This window comes from Mirounga leonina, unplaced genomic scaffold (assembly GCF_011800145.1).
Source record: "Mirounga leonina isolate KUSES-001 unplaced genomic scaffold, KU_Mleo_1.0 Mir_176, whole genome shotgun sequence".
Classification (NCBI taxonomy): Eukaryota; Metazoa; Chordata; class Mammalia; order Carnivora; family Phocidae; genus Mirounga; species Mirounga leonina.
This window is the reverse complement of record NW_023270454.1, coordinates 35,629,769-35,643,162: the sequence shown is the minus strand read 5'-3', so window position 1 is coordinate 35,643,162 and position 13,394 is coordinate 35,629,769.

The window sequence follows — 13,394 nt, the reverse complement described above, 5'->3', positions numbered from 1 at the left end:
TGCCAGCAGCCCCTTCAAATGGAAAGTGCCCATTCCCACAGCCTCTGCACAGTGGCAGCCTAAGGTGGCTATGTTTCTTTTTTTTTTAACTTAAATTTTGTTAGTTAACATTTAGTGCAGGATTGGTTTCTAGAGTAGAATTCAATGATTCATCACTCATATACAACACCCAGTGCTCATAGCAACAAGTGCCCTCCTTAATACCCATCACCCATCTAGCCCATTCCCCACCACCTCCCTCCATCAACCCTCAGTTTGTTCTCCATCATTAAGAGTCACCAATGGCTTGTTTCCCTCTCCTGTTTTTCTTCCCCCCCCCATATGTTCATCTGTTTTCTTTCTTAAATTCCACATATGAGTGAGATCATATGGTATTTGTCTTTCTCTGACTGACTTATTTCACTTAGCATAAAACACTCTAGCTTCATCTGCATTGTTGCAAATGGCAAGGTGTCATTCTTTTTGATGGATGAGTAATAGTCATTCATATATATATAACATCTTCTTTATCTATTCATTAGTCAGTGGACAATTGGGCTCTCTCCATAATTTGGCTGTTGTTGATAATGCTGCTATATATATCAGGGTACATATACCCTTTTGAATCTGTATTGTTGTATCCTTTGGTTAAATACCTAGTGGTGCAATTGCTAGACCGTAAGGAAGTTCTATCTTTAACTTTTTGAGGAGCCTCCAAACTTTTCCCCAGAGTGACTGCACCAGTTTGCATTCCCACCAACAGTGCAAGAGTGTTTCCCTTTCTCCACATCCTCACCAACACCTGTTGTTTCTTGTGTTGTTAATTTTAGTTGTTCTGACAGGTGTGAGGTGGTATCTCATCATGATTTTGATTTATATTTCCCTGATGATGAATGATGTTGAGCTTCTTTTCATGTGTCTGTTAGCCATCTGGATGTCTTCTTTGGAAAATTGTCTATTCATGTCTTCTGCCCATTTCTTCACTGGGGTGTTGAGTTTGGCAAGTTTTTAAATAGATTTTGGATACTAACCTTTTATCAGATATGTCATTTCAAATATCTTCTCCCATTCCATAGGCTGCCTTTTAGTTTTGTTGATTATTTCCTTTGCTGTGTAGAAGCTTTTTATCTTAATGAAGTCCAATAGTTCATTTTTGCTTTTGTTTCCCTTGCCTCCAGCGACGTGTCTAGTAAGAATTTGCTATGGCTGAGGTCAAAGAGGTTGCTGCTTGTGTTCTCTTCTAGGATTTTGATGGATTCTTGTCTCACATTTAGATCTTTCATCCATTTTGAATTCATTTCTGTATATGGCATAAGAAAGTGGTCCAGTTTCATTCTTCTGCTTGTTGCTGTCCAGTTTTCTCAACACCATTTGTTGAAGAGCCTATCTTTTTTCCGTTGGATATTTTTTTCCTGCTTTGTCAAAGATTAGTTGACCATAGAGTTGTGGGGTCCATTTCTGGGTTCTCTATTCTGTTCCATTGATCTATGGGTCTCTTGTTGTGCCAGTACCATACTCTCTTGATGGCCATAGCTTTGTAATATAACTTGAAATCCGTAATTGTGACACCTCCAGTTTTGTTTTCCTTTTTCAGAATTGCTTTGGCTACTCAGGGTCTTTTGTGGGTCCATACAAATTTTAGGATTGTTTGTTCTACCTCTGTGAAAAACACTGGTGGGATTTTGATAAAGATTGCATTAAATGTGTAGATTGCTTTGGGCAGTTTAAGCATTTTGACGATGTTTGTTCTTCCAGTCCATGAGCATGGAATGTTTTTCCATTTCTTTGTGTCCTCTTCAATTTCTTTCATAAGTGTTCTATAGTTTTCAGAGTTCAGATCTTTTACTTCTTTAGTTAGATTTATTCCTAGGTATCTTACTGGGTTTTTTTTTATGCAATTGCAAATGGGATTGATTCCTTGATTTCTTTTTCTGCTGCTTCATTATTGGTGTATAGAAATGCAACAGATGTCTCCACATTGATTTTATATTCTGCAACTTTGCCGGATTCATGTATGAGTTGTAGCAATTTTTTGGTGGAGTCTTCATATTTTCTACATAGAGACTCATGTCATCTGCAAGTAGTGAAAGCTTGACTTCTTCCTAAGGCAGCTATGTTTCAAATTTAGGGCAACACCTGCTCATTGAACCAAAGTGATCATTTATTTGATCCATAAGAAGCCAATCCACAGTCTAGCCTGCAATCTATAATGTGTTTTCACATGAAAAAATCAGCCTCTATCTTAGGGAATTTAAGCTTCTAAAAATATATATATTATAGCATCAGAGAAAGCCAGTGAAGACTCATGGAAAAATATAGGGTGTAGGGAACTGACAGCCCAATTTATGAGTAAACCAAAATCATGAGTAAGCAAAAGGTAGAGAAAAAATATACAGAGAATAGAGGGTGAATAATGTAGCCAAGAGAGTGAGCAGAATTGAGCAGACATATGAAAAATAACTGAATCTCACTAATAATGAGTCTTTGATTCCTATTGTCCAAATCCTTGGAACTGCCTGGGATTCTGAGCTGACATCTAGTTCTGGTTTCCTTTCCATTCTTTTTCTTTTCCTTTTTTTTTTTTTAAGGGACCAAGGTAAAACAAATTTCTTTTGGGGAATAATTCCCTTTAAAAGTAGATCTCTATCTTTAGGAGACAAAAGGAGACTGTGCTGAACTCGTGTTCCCTGGTCTGGAGGGCACCTATACTCTGCTGTGGGCTCTGGCCTCAGTAGCCAGACTGAGGTAAACCTAGAAGAAAGATGAGCCCACAGACACACAGTGCCATCAGAGATGACACCCTGTGAGAAGGCTCTTTTCTGTGTCATCTCCTCACTACAAGGTAAGGCAGCTGCACCCAACCAAACTTTTGATTCTCATATATATTTGTGTCCTAACCTCATCTCAAATTACCTGAAATAAACTGATTTTCAAATCTTTTCAATCAAATCAGTATGCAAAAATAAAAAGATTAAACTGTCTACTGCTTCCCTGGCATTCTTAATTGCCTTGAATAATCCTCTGACGGTAATTTATCTATTGAGGGTATCTATTGATATTTCTCTCATAGAAGATTAGTAAAGTAATAGTAATAACATTTGTTTTCATTACTGTTTTGGGGGATTTCATTTTAAGTAGCATGGAGACTCTGTGAAGGGCAGATTGAATCCAGAAATACAGAATGTAGACTGAGAATCAAGGTTAAACTCTCCATTTAGACCAAAGCCAACTCCACAAAGGGAAGAATACCAGGTACTATTATTAAAACTATTTTGAAAAATTCAGGTACCATTGATCTTAGATTCCCAGAAAAAAAAAAGAAATAAAATTTGCATCAAGTTTCATACATAGTTGTATGTTAAGTTCACAAATCCCTAATTCCAGTATATAAAATAAAAATGGAGAAATCTAATGAAATTGGATACAGGTACAATACCTGAATTACCAAATTTGAGAAATAAATGAGATAAACTAAATATAGCACAAATGTCAAGAGAGGAGAGAGAAGGGGGAGAAAGAACAATGGAGAGAAGAAATTCTAGAGGTTAAAATTTATGGTCCAAAATCTATATAAAAATACATTTTAGAGTCCACAAGGAAAAGTAGGTAGTTAGATCTAGAGAAAAGGCAGGCTGAAGAAAGGAGAAGACTAATGTTGTATTCATCTTTAGCCTCTTGGCCTTCTTTACGAATAGGGCAGTAAAAGTTTGTGTTCTTTAGTGCAGTGTTATAATAGATTTGGCTATAAAGAGAAATTAAAGGGGCTTTTATAGTCAATGTTGAAAATAGAAACATGTTACTCAGGAAACCCTAACTACATTTTTGTTAAATTATGTTAAGGAACTTATATATTTACTGTATATCTAAGAATCCTTGACCTATATTATACTCTTCTAATTCTCACAACTGGAGGTTCCCATGTGGCTTTGTTTTTTTCCAAAGATTATCCTATTTCCCCAAGATATGTGATGTTATGCACTCCATATACATAACAAGTAAAATCACCTCAAGGTTATATGTAGCTAGTTATGACTAATTCAGATTCTGACTCTAGGTGGTCTTCACCACTCTCCCTTCACAGTGGAGTCCATGGTCATTCAGTAGGGAGATGTCACTTATAGGCCTTGCCCACCCTACCTCATAACCATCATAACTACCAGATCTCAAAAGGTAGTGCTCATATAAGCAACATTATCGATGGCTGTTAGACATGATGATATAACACTGACATTAGGACTGAAATAGGCTTTAATGGAACATAACCACCACCCACTTTATTGCTATTATGAGGAAATGCATTCTAGATCCTAGTCAATGAGCCAACATTTTAACTTCTGAAAGGCTCAAGTTGGGGACCGCATGCATATGGCCATATGTGTGTAATATGTAAGAAAGACCAAGATTTTCTCAGGGAATATAAGCAGAGTTTTAAAAAACTTAAAGGGGGGGGATGCCTGGGTGGCTCAGTCGGTTAAGCGTCTGCCTTCGGCTCAGGTCGTGATTCCAGGGTCCTGGGATCGAGTCCCACATCGGGCTCCCTGCTCCACGGGGAGCCTGTTTCTCCCTCTGCCTCTGCCTTTCTCTCTCTCTCTCTCTCTCTATCTCTCATGAATAAATAAATAAAATCTTTAAAAAATAAATAAATAAATAATAAATTAAAAAAATAAACTTAAAGGGGGAAAACATTAATATGTTTAGCTTTTTTTTCATTCAGAAACATTGCATTAACACATTTATTTTGAGAAGTCAAAGATTTTACCACAGTCAGAGAAACACTGTCTTTACCCATTGCCTTAAGGTAAGTCCAAAATAAAAAAGTGCCAACTGTTCGTGTCATTTTAAATGTTAAAAGTTTTTGTAATCTATTATAAAGTTTAAATGACAGGGTAAATAAATTTTTTTAATGGCAACAGAGAAAAAACTGAATTCACTTTTTGGGAGCCTATTAAATTAAAGGGATTTTTAGCACACTCTGCATTCTCCTTGCTTCAAAGAGAAATAAAAATTCAGAGACCAGCCCTTTTTTATTCCTCTGAGAGGCATAAAGAACAATGACTGAAATGACTTTGAGAGAAGAAAAAGAACTGACAGCCAGCAGGGAGAATGGATACTGCTGTGAAAAAAAGGAGTTGGAAGGAAAAAATATATCTTCAGTAAAGGAGTCAAAGTCTAGTGGAAAATGGAGAAACAAGCACAAAAGAATGGATGGGTCAGGGGAAATCAGAAATACTACAAAAGTTTTGCATTCAAAACATAAAATATAATAGACACAATACTGGCCAGAAATAAAGTCTCAAAAAAAAAAAAAAAAACCTCACCAAAACTTACATTACTTCTAGTGCCTATAAAATATGTTCATATTATGAAATTCTGTTTTATTAGTATACCAATTATTTCCAAATCTAGAATCATGGCTAAATAAATTGTCACATTTGCTGTATTTATCACTTACTCTTTTACTAAAAGCTCCATGTTGCATTTCATTAAGGGAAAGTAATTAAATGGGAAACAATTCTGGACTTCTTTAAGAAAACATACTTGCTTCCTTTTTCCATTGCACTGCAAGAATAATTTCATGAGCAAATCATCAAACCTTATAAGTTTCTTTTTTAAACTTCTTTAATATTACAGCTGATGTCCAAAGAAAAATTTGGAAGTTAATTAGCTGCCCTCATCTGAAACATGTTTCTCCTTTTTTATGAAGTAAACTGAGAACAGCAAATATCAAGTACAAGTTTTGTAAAATACAATCTTAAGCCCCATTATATATACTAACAGGAATCCCAAAACTTGGCCCAATGATACAGTAAATCTTTTACTAATTTTAAAGAAAGTGTAGCTTCATTGGAATGACTTCTTTCTTTCCTCAGAATCTTATAATGCAGGTACCTGTTTGCAGCATTAAACACCACCGTACTACATAAATCAAGAGAAGCACCATTCACTCTGAAGCCCATATCTATGGTGCCCTCTGGAGTTGTGCAGTGTATAGACCATTAGACAGTACATGAAAGTTCTAGCAGTATTTATATTTACCATAGTCAATTTTCTTAGAAGCTTGTATCATGAATCTCAATTTCAAAAAATAACATCAATAAAATTTACTACTTGTTGTCAAAACTGATTCTCAGTCCTTATTACACATTTCCCAGTAAGATGTAAAAATAAAAAAAAACACCACCTTTCTTTCCCTCAGACACATGTAATTTAAATCTCAAATCTGCCACTCACTACTCAAGAGATTTTATACACGTTATCTAGCCCCTAGGCTTTACTCAGGTGTAATGGGATTAGCCAACTCTCTTGGGATTACTATAGGCATTGAATATAAAAACATAAGTCAACTTCCTGACACAGAATAGGTGACAATAAATATTAGTTGTTGTTATCATGCCACCAACATGCTAAATCTGACATGTTTCGATAATAAAATATTCCAAAACTTAAGGGGTTCAATATTTACATAAGCGCATAGAATTTAAAATTATGCCCCTGGTTAGATAATTGTCATAAATAATATGTACGGCATTACATTTTTTTATATGTTAGAGTTGTGTCATGAAGAGATTGGTACATTTTCATAATCACACAAATAAGTCTCTGTAACACATAAAAATTTAAATGAAAGGACATTAGTAAATATAACAATAGTTATTAAAAGATTATGTTCAATCACAAAAAAATACAACTCCGGGCTCAGATGCCTTTACAAGGGAGAGGTAAGTTACACAAAACATTCATAGAACAGATATTCTAATTCTATAAAAATTGTTTTACTAATAGAAGAGGGGAGTGGTAGTGCTGGTACTTAAGTCATTTAATGAAGCTAACAGTAACTTTGATACAAAAATCAAGATATTTTAAAAAACTAAAATTACAGATTAATTTCACTTATAAGCATGGACACAAAATCCTAAACAAAATATCAATCCAAATCTAGCAGTGTATTTTTTTCAGTGTATTTTAAAAAAACCAAAAACATAATTGTCATGCAAGGATGATAATGCAATGCAAGGATGATTAAATGTGATAAAAATGCATTTATGTAATTGACTACTTTATTAGATTAAAAGAGAAGTTATATGGGGGGCGCCTGGTTGGCTCAGTCAGTAGAGCATGCAACTCTTGATCTCGGGGTCATGAGTTTGAACCCCACGTTGGGCATGGAGCCTACTTAAAAAGGGTAAATAAACAAATACAAAAAAAAATTTTAGGGGCGCCTGGGTGGCTCAGTCGTTAAGCGTCTGCCTTCAGCTCAGGTCATGATCACAGGGTCCTGGGATCGAGTCCCACATCGGGCTCCCTGCTCAGCGGGAAGCCTGCTTCTCCCTCTCCCACTCCCCCTGCTTGTGTTCCCTCTCTCGCTGTGTCTCTCTCTGTCAAATAAATAAATAAAATCTTTAAAAAATAAATAAATAAATAAATAAAATCTAAAAAAAAAATTTTTTTTAAAGAGAAGGTATGTGATCATCTCAGTAGGTAGAGAAGGATGAAGCATTAGATAACATTCATCCTATCCATGATAAAAAAAATTAAAAAATAAAAAACCAGCCTCAGCAAAATAGTGCTATTAAAAAAAAAAAACTTTGCTAACCCAAAAAGGATACATACCAAAAACCTGGACCGACCATTACACTCACTAATGGGAAGCTGAAGTTTTCCCTTTAAAGTCAAACATGGGACAGTGATGTTTCTATCAAACTGGTTCTACTTAGCCATGTTTTGGAAGTCTTAACCAATCAGTAAAAGAAAATAAAACAAAGGGGGCGCCTGGGTGTCTCAGTCGTTAAGTGTCTGCCTTCGGCTCAGGTCATGATACCAGGGTCCTGCGATCGAACCCCGCATGGGGCTCCCTGCTCAGCAGGAAGCCTGCTTCTCCTTCTCCCGCTCCCCCTGCTTGTGTTCCCTCTCTCGCTGTGTCTCTCTTTGTCAATTAAACAAATAAAATCTTTAAAGAAAAAAAAGAAAGATTTAAGGATTTGGAAAGAAGTAAGCCTAGGTGTCACTACTTTACAGATAATAGGATTTTCAGCCTAGAAAACTCCAAAAGAATCTATAGACAAATTATAATAAGAGAGTTCAGCAGAATTGTGAGGTGAAAAGAACTATATATAATCTATAGCATCCCCACATACCAGAAACAATTAGAAAGTAATTTTTAAAAGACCCCATCTACAACAACAAACAAAAACTGCAAAATAAATAGGAATAAATGTTTTTAATTGGGTTGCATTTATATGGAGAAAATTTCCAAAACCTTATTGGAAAGTAGAAAAGGTTGGCAAAAATGAAGAAATATGTGATGTTCATGGATAGAAAGAATCAAACTATAAGATTTCATCTTGCTCAAACTCATAAATAAATTAATGTAATTCCAATAGAAATACCAACAGATATTTCTGTAGAACCTGAAAAACTGATCCTAAAATTTGGAAAAGCAATGGAACAATAAGTCTGAGGCAATTTTGGAAACAAAGAACAAGCTGGGGTAACTTGACAGAGTCATAAGTAATCAACACTCATTGCAAAACTGTAATAGTTAAGACAATGGGTTCTTGGCAAATTAGCCCAATAGAAAATAAATAAATTGGGCTACCATTTACAAAGGTTGTTTGTAGTTTAAAAGATCAAAACAATTGAAAAACAAAAATGTAAAACATTTTTAAGAAGGGGCAATAATCTTTATGTCTGCAGGGTAGAAAATAATTTCTGAAACAAGATGCCAAAGTAAAAACAAAGAAAGAACTTATACTACTAACTACATTTTTTTTAATATTTCCTTTTTTTTTTTAAGATTTTATTTATTTATTTATTTATTTGAGAGAGAGAGAAACAGCATGAGAGGGGAGAGGGTCAGAAGGAAAAGCAGACTCCCCGCTGAGCCGGGAGCCTGATGCGGGGCTCGATCGCAGGACTCTGGGATCATGACCTGAGCAGAAGGCAGTTGCTTAACCAACTGAGCCACGCAGGTGCCCCACTAACTACATTTTTTTTTAAAGATTTTATTTATTTATTTGACAGAGAGAGACAGCAAGAGAGGGAACACAAGCAAGGGGAGTGGGAATGGGAGAAGCAGGCTTCCCGCTGAGCAGGGAGGCCGATGAGGGGCTTGATCCCAGGACCTTGGATCATGACCTGAGCCAAAGGCAGATGCTTAACGACTGAGCCACCCAGGCGCCCCTACTAACTACATTTTAAAAATAAAACTTGCACACAGCAAAAGACAACTTAAAAAGAAAAGACAAACTACAGACCAGGAGAAGATACTTACAACAAAAATAACTACCAATGGATGGTATCCAGAATTTACCAAGAACTCTGAAAACTAAGAAGGAAAAAAAAAAAGCTCAATAGAAAAATAGCCAAAGGATATAAAGAGGCAAGCTTTTCAAAGAGGAAGAAATATGAATGACTAAGGAAGAAATGAAAAGATGTTCATCCTAACCAGTAATCTGGAAAATGCAAATTAAAACCACAGTGTGGGGGGTTCCTGGATGGTGCAGTCAGTTGAGCCTCTGATTCTTGGTTTCAGCTCAGGTCGTGATCTCAGGGTCATGGAGCTCCACGCTCAACGTGGAGTCTGCTTGGGTTTCTCTTTCCCTCTCCCTTGGCCCCTCCCCTCCCTTTCTCAAATAGATAAATATTTTTTAAAATAAATAAATAAAATAAAATAAATAAAAAACCACAGTGTGGGACTCTTTCATACCCATCAGGTTAACAGTAAATTTAAAGTACCAGGTGTTGGCAAGAATATGAAGCAATGAACTCTCATAAACTACCGAAGGAGGTAGTTACAAATTAGTATGCCCTTTGAGAAAAATTTGACCATATCTAAAAGGATTGAAGGTAAGCTTATGTTTCTGTTTCTGCAGTTCCACTCCTAGGTTTATATCCTAAAGAAACTCTTACAAGATAGCTGAAGATACTTGCATGCAATATTCTTGGTACTGCCACCTATGACAGCAAAATAGTGAAAATAATCCATATGCCTACCACTAGAAGAATGGACTTTAAAAAGTGTTGTGTGATTAAACTAGAATAATATTTTTGTCATATTAGTCTGTGTGGGTTTTTTTTTTTTTGTATATTTGCATTATTTCCATTTTTTTTAAACAAGCAGGGAGAGGGTAAACAGAGTAGTTATATTTGAAAAAGGAAATACTTCTGGATATTTCAAATCCATGAACCATGCTAAAAAATTGCTAGAAGAAATCATTACACAATAAATTTACAAACACCTTGAAGGCATCAGAATATATGATCTATAAGGAACAGGTCTCATCAGACTCACCTAATTTTCTAACAAGGCAGAATAATAGATCTGGTGGGTCAAGAGGAAGTGATAAATGCAATGTCCCAACTTTAGCAAGAATTCTTATCTGGTGCCATATGGAATTCTCATCAAAAAAGGGGGGAGAGAGAAAATTTATATAGAAAGTGGGAATAGCATAGTCTAGAGCTAGACTCTAGTCAACAGAATAAAATTACACAGCACACAAGAAGATGGATAATTTTTCTTCCTTAAAGACCATTGTCAACCTTTGGGAGCAAAATTAGAGGCAATCCTGAGTTCACATGTCTCTTGGCTTCAGTGGTAAAATAAAGACCATAGAGGCCTTAAATGCGTAGTTAACATCTATCTAATAGGGAATGAGAAGAGTTCTTTCATATGGAGATGTATTTATTAAATTAAGAAAGTGGTCAAGACCAATTTAACGTTTTAAGAGAGGATACCAAAAAAGTACATCTCAGGACGAGAAACTAATATTCTATATATAAAATATGAAAAATAACTGAAGCTCTAACTAGGAAGCACAGTTCATAGTCCTTCACATGAAAAACAACTTTGGCAAGGAAAGTGGTGATTTTCCATCAAGCAATTAATTTGATGAGAGACACAAGATAGCAAGGGAGGGACTGGCTTCTCCACAGCTGTGTCTTCATGGTGTCTGATGAGAAAAATCCACACCACTGACCAATCGTGTGGGTGACCAACCACATGGTCTCACATGCCGGGACTGATCAGTTGAGAGTAGAAATCAATTCAGAGGTCGGCTTGGCATCAAACTGACTTATAAACATCAATATGTCACTGAGATCTAAAAATCAATTCTAATAATGGGATACAGAAATAGGAGCCCTGCTCTGAGAGTTAGTCCAGTTATTCTCCACTTTTGTTCCATAGTGTGTCCACTTCTGTCTCCACTACCTAAAGGAAATGTAAAGGTATAAAATGGGCAAGGAGATTCATCAAAATCAGCAAGTATGCCAATGAGAAAAATTATTTTAAAATTCATATTATCAGAGAATTTTAGCTCGCCATTTCACATTTACACCTTCATCCTTACTCAGAATGTTGTTCCTGGCTGTTCTTCATCTTAGGAAAAGAGAAAATAAGGATTTAGAATACAACATGAGATATTTAGGTCACGATTAAAAACAATTTTCTGACAGAGATCAGCTGATAAACTTTAGAAAGGGTCCATAGGAGAAGTTGTAGAATTTCCTTTTAAGGAGGTATTCTTCAATAACGTGCATTCTGTTCTGCCTTGGAAAATACCGTCAAGATTTCTCTCAGTCCTCAAATAAGAATCTTCCTAGAAATAGCAGCCCCCCCACCCCATGAACAATTACTAAAAATTATTTGAGGAAATATTTCAAGAGAAAAAAGTTATTATAAAATAAGTACTTGGCAAAGTAAAGTGTGCATTGTACAATGAAGGTGTTTTACCTTAAATTATACACCCACACTCTAAAAGAAAGATCAGCATTAATGCTTTTAAAACAACTAATGCTTTACAGAAAAAATATATAATTTCAGAAACCATCTTCCCACAAGTCATATTTTCTTTGTTACTTCCTTGTGTTTTCTTAACTACTTTGTTAATATTTGCGTAGAAGCAGGACCTTTCTTTCATGAAAGCACAGATATTTAATTGATGTTTATAATATTACACAATTGTTGAAATTACACTGAACAAAAACACATATGTAGTTCTGAGGAGTTCACATGCTGGAAGCGTGAGCATTCCCAGAATAAATAATATGTGTGTAATCAACACCGTAATTGCTGGTATTTCTGTATTCTCTAATGTCTGTCTTTTATATGACAAATGGACTCCAGTCTTCCCCTCCTAGGGTGGAGTGGCAAAAAGAAGAAATGGGGAGAAGGATATGTGTGCCCACAGCGGGTGGTGGTGCCTCTCTCTGTGTGATCCAACCCTTCCTCTCTTAAAAGAACCAGGGCAGGTCACTGCTGCACATATACACTCGAACTGCTACGGAGAGACTGAGATTGGGTTGGGCACTGAGCATCCTGATGCCTTAGACTAAGAAAACACAAGAGCGGGAAAATGCTCTGAGTATAGGATTTCATCTATCTTCTGGAACCTTGAAGAGTCAAAAAAACAAGAAGACTAAGCTTCATCTTTGAGCAGAACAGAAAATAGTGACACCACCAAGGAAGCTCTGGCAGGCTTCCTCCCCTTTTCCCCCTGCCCAAGGCTGAGGCTGGGCAGAGGAAGAACTGCCCATGCTGGGTACAGGACTCAGGGAAAAAAAGAGCCGGTATCACTTAGATTTTGTCGGCTGCAAACAACAGAAACTGATTCTAGCTAGCTTAAGGGGAAAAGAATGTTTTACCATAGTAAGAGGTTGCTCATAGATTTGAAGAAAAAGCAGGGGGCAAAAAAAGATTTTTTGAGAAAAAGCTAGAATCCCGGCTGCTCTAGGAATTTGGTTAAACAGACAGTTCCTTCTCGACCACCACAATCACACCCTTATGATGAAGAATGTGTTCTGGTCCTATTCACTTGGCCCTGTGCCACTCAGGACAAAACTCAAGTCAAGGAGAAAGGACCCGATCTTGAGTTCTTGCTCACCCCTCAGTCAGGAGTTGAAATGGGTACCTTGCCTGACGTTCTCACTGAAACTGCATTCAACAGGGAAGGGGTCATTCCCCAAAAGAAAAACTAAGCTGCTCTTAGAAGAAGTAGGAATGGACGGTAGGCAGACAAAATCGACGAGAGTATAGGCACCAGCCAGCCAGAGCAGGTGGGGGGCCGACAAGAGAAGGAGGGCTAAAGGCACGTGCCTAGGCGTGGAGTAGACGACAACGCCAAAAATCCACAGGTTCCAGGGACAACGGCATTACTGAGCCCCTCTTGCAAGACTCTTAGCAATCTAGAACATTATCTAGCATGCAAGAACTTGCTTGTCTATCATTCAGCTTTCGCCTATTTATATTTCAGCTATCTCATCCTCATGCCAACAACCTCATTTCAGTGATGGATTAACGCGGACTTCTTCATCTTACACTCTCCTTCCAATGAAAACATACAGGCCATTTTAAATATTATATTCTCATTCATTCACTCATTCATTCATTCAGCAACAGCTGTTTGAGCCAGGAAGTG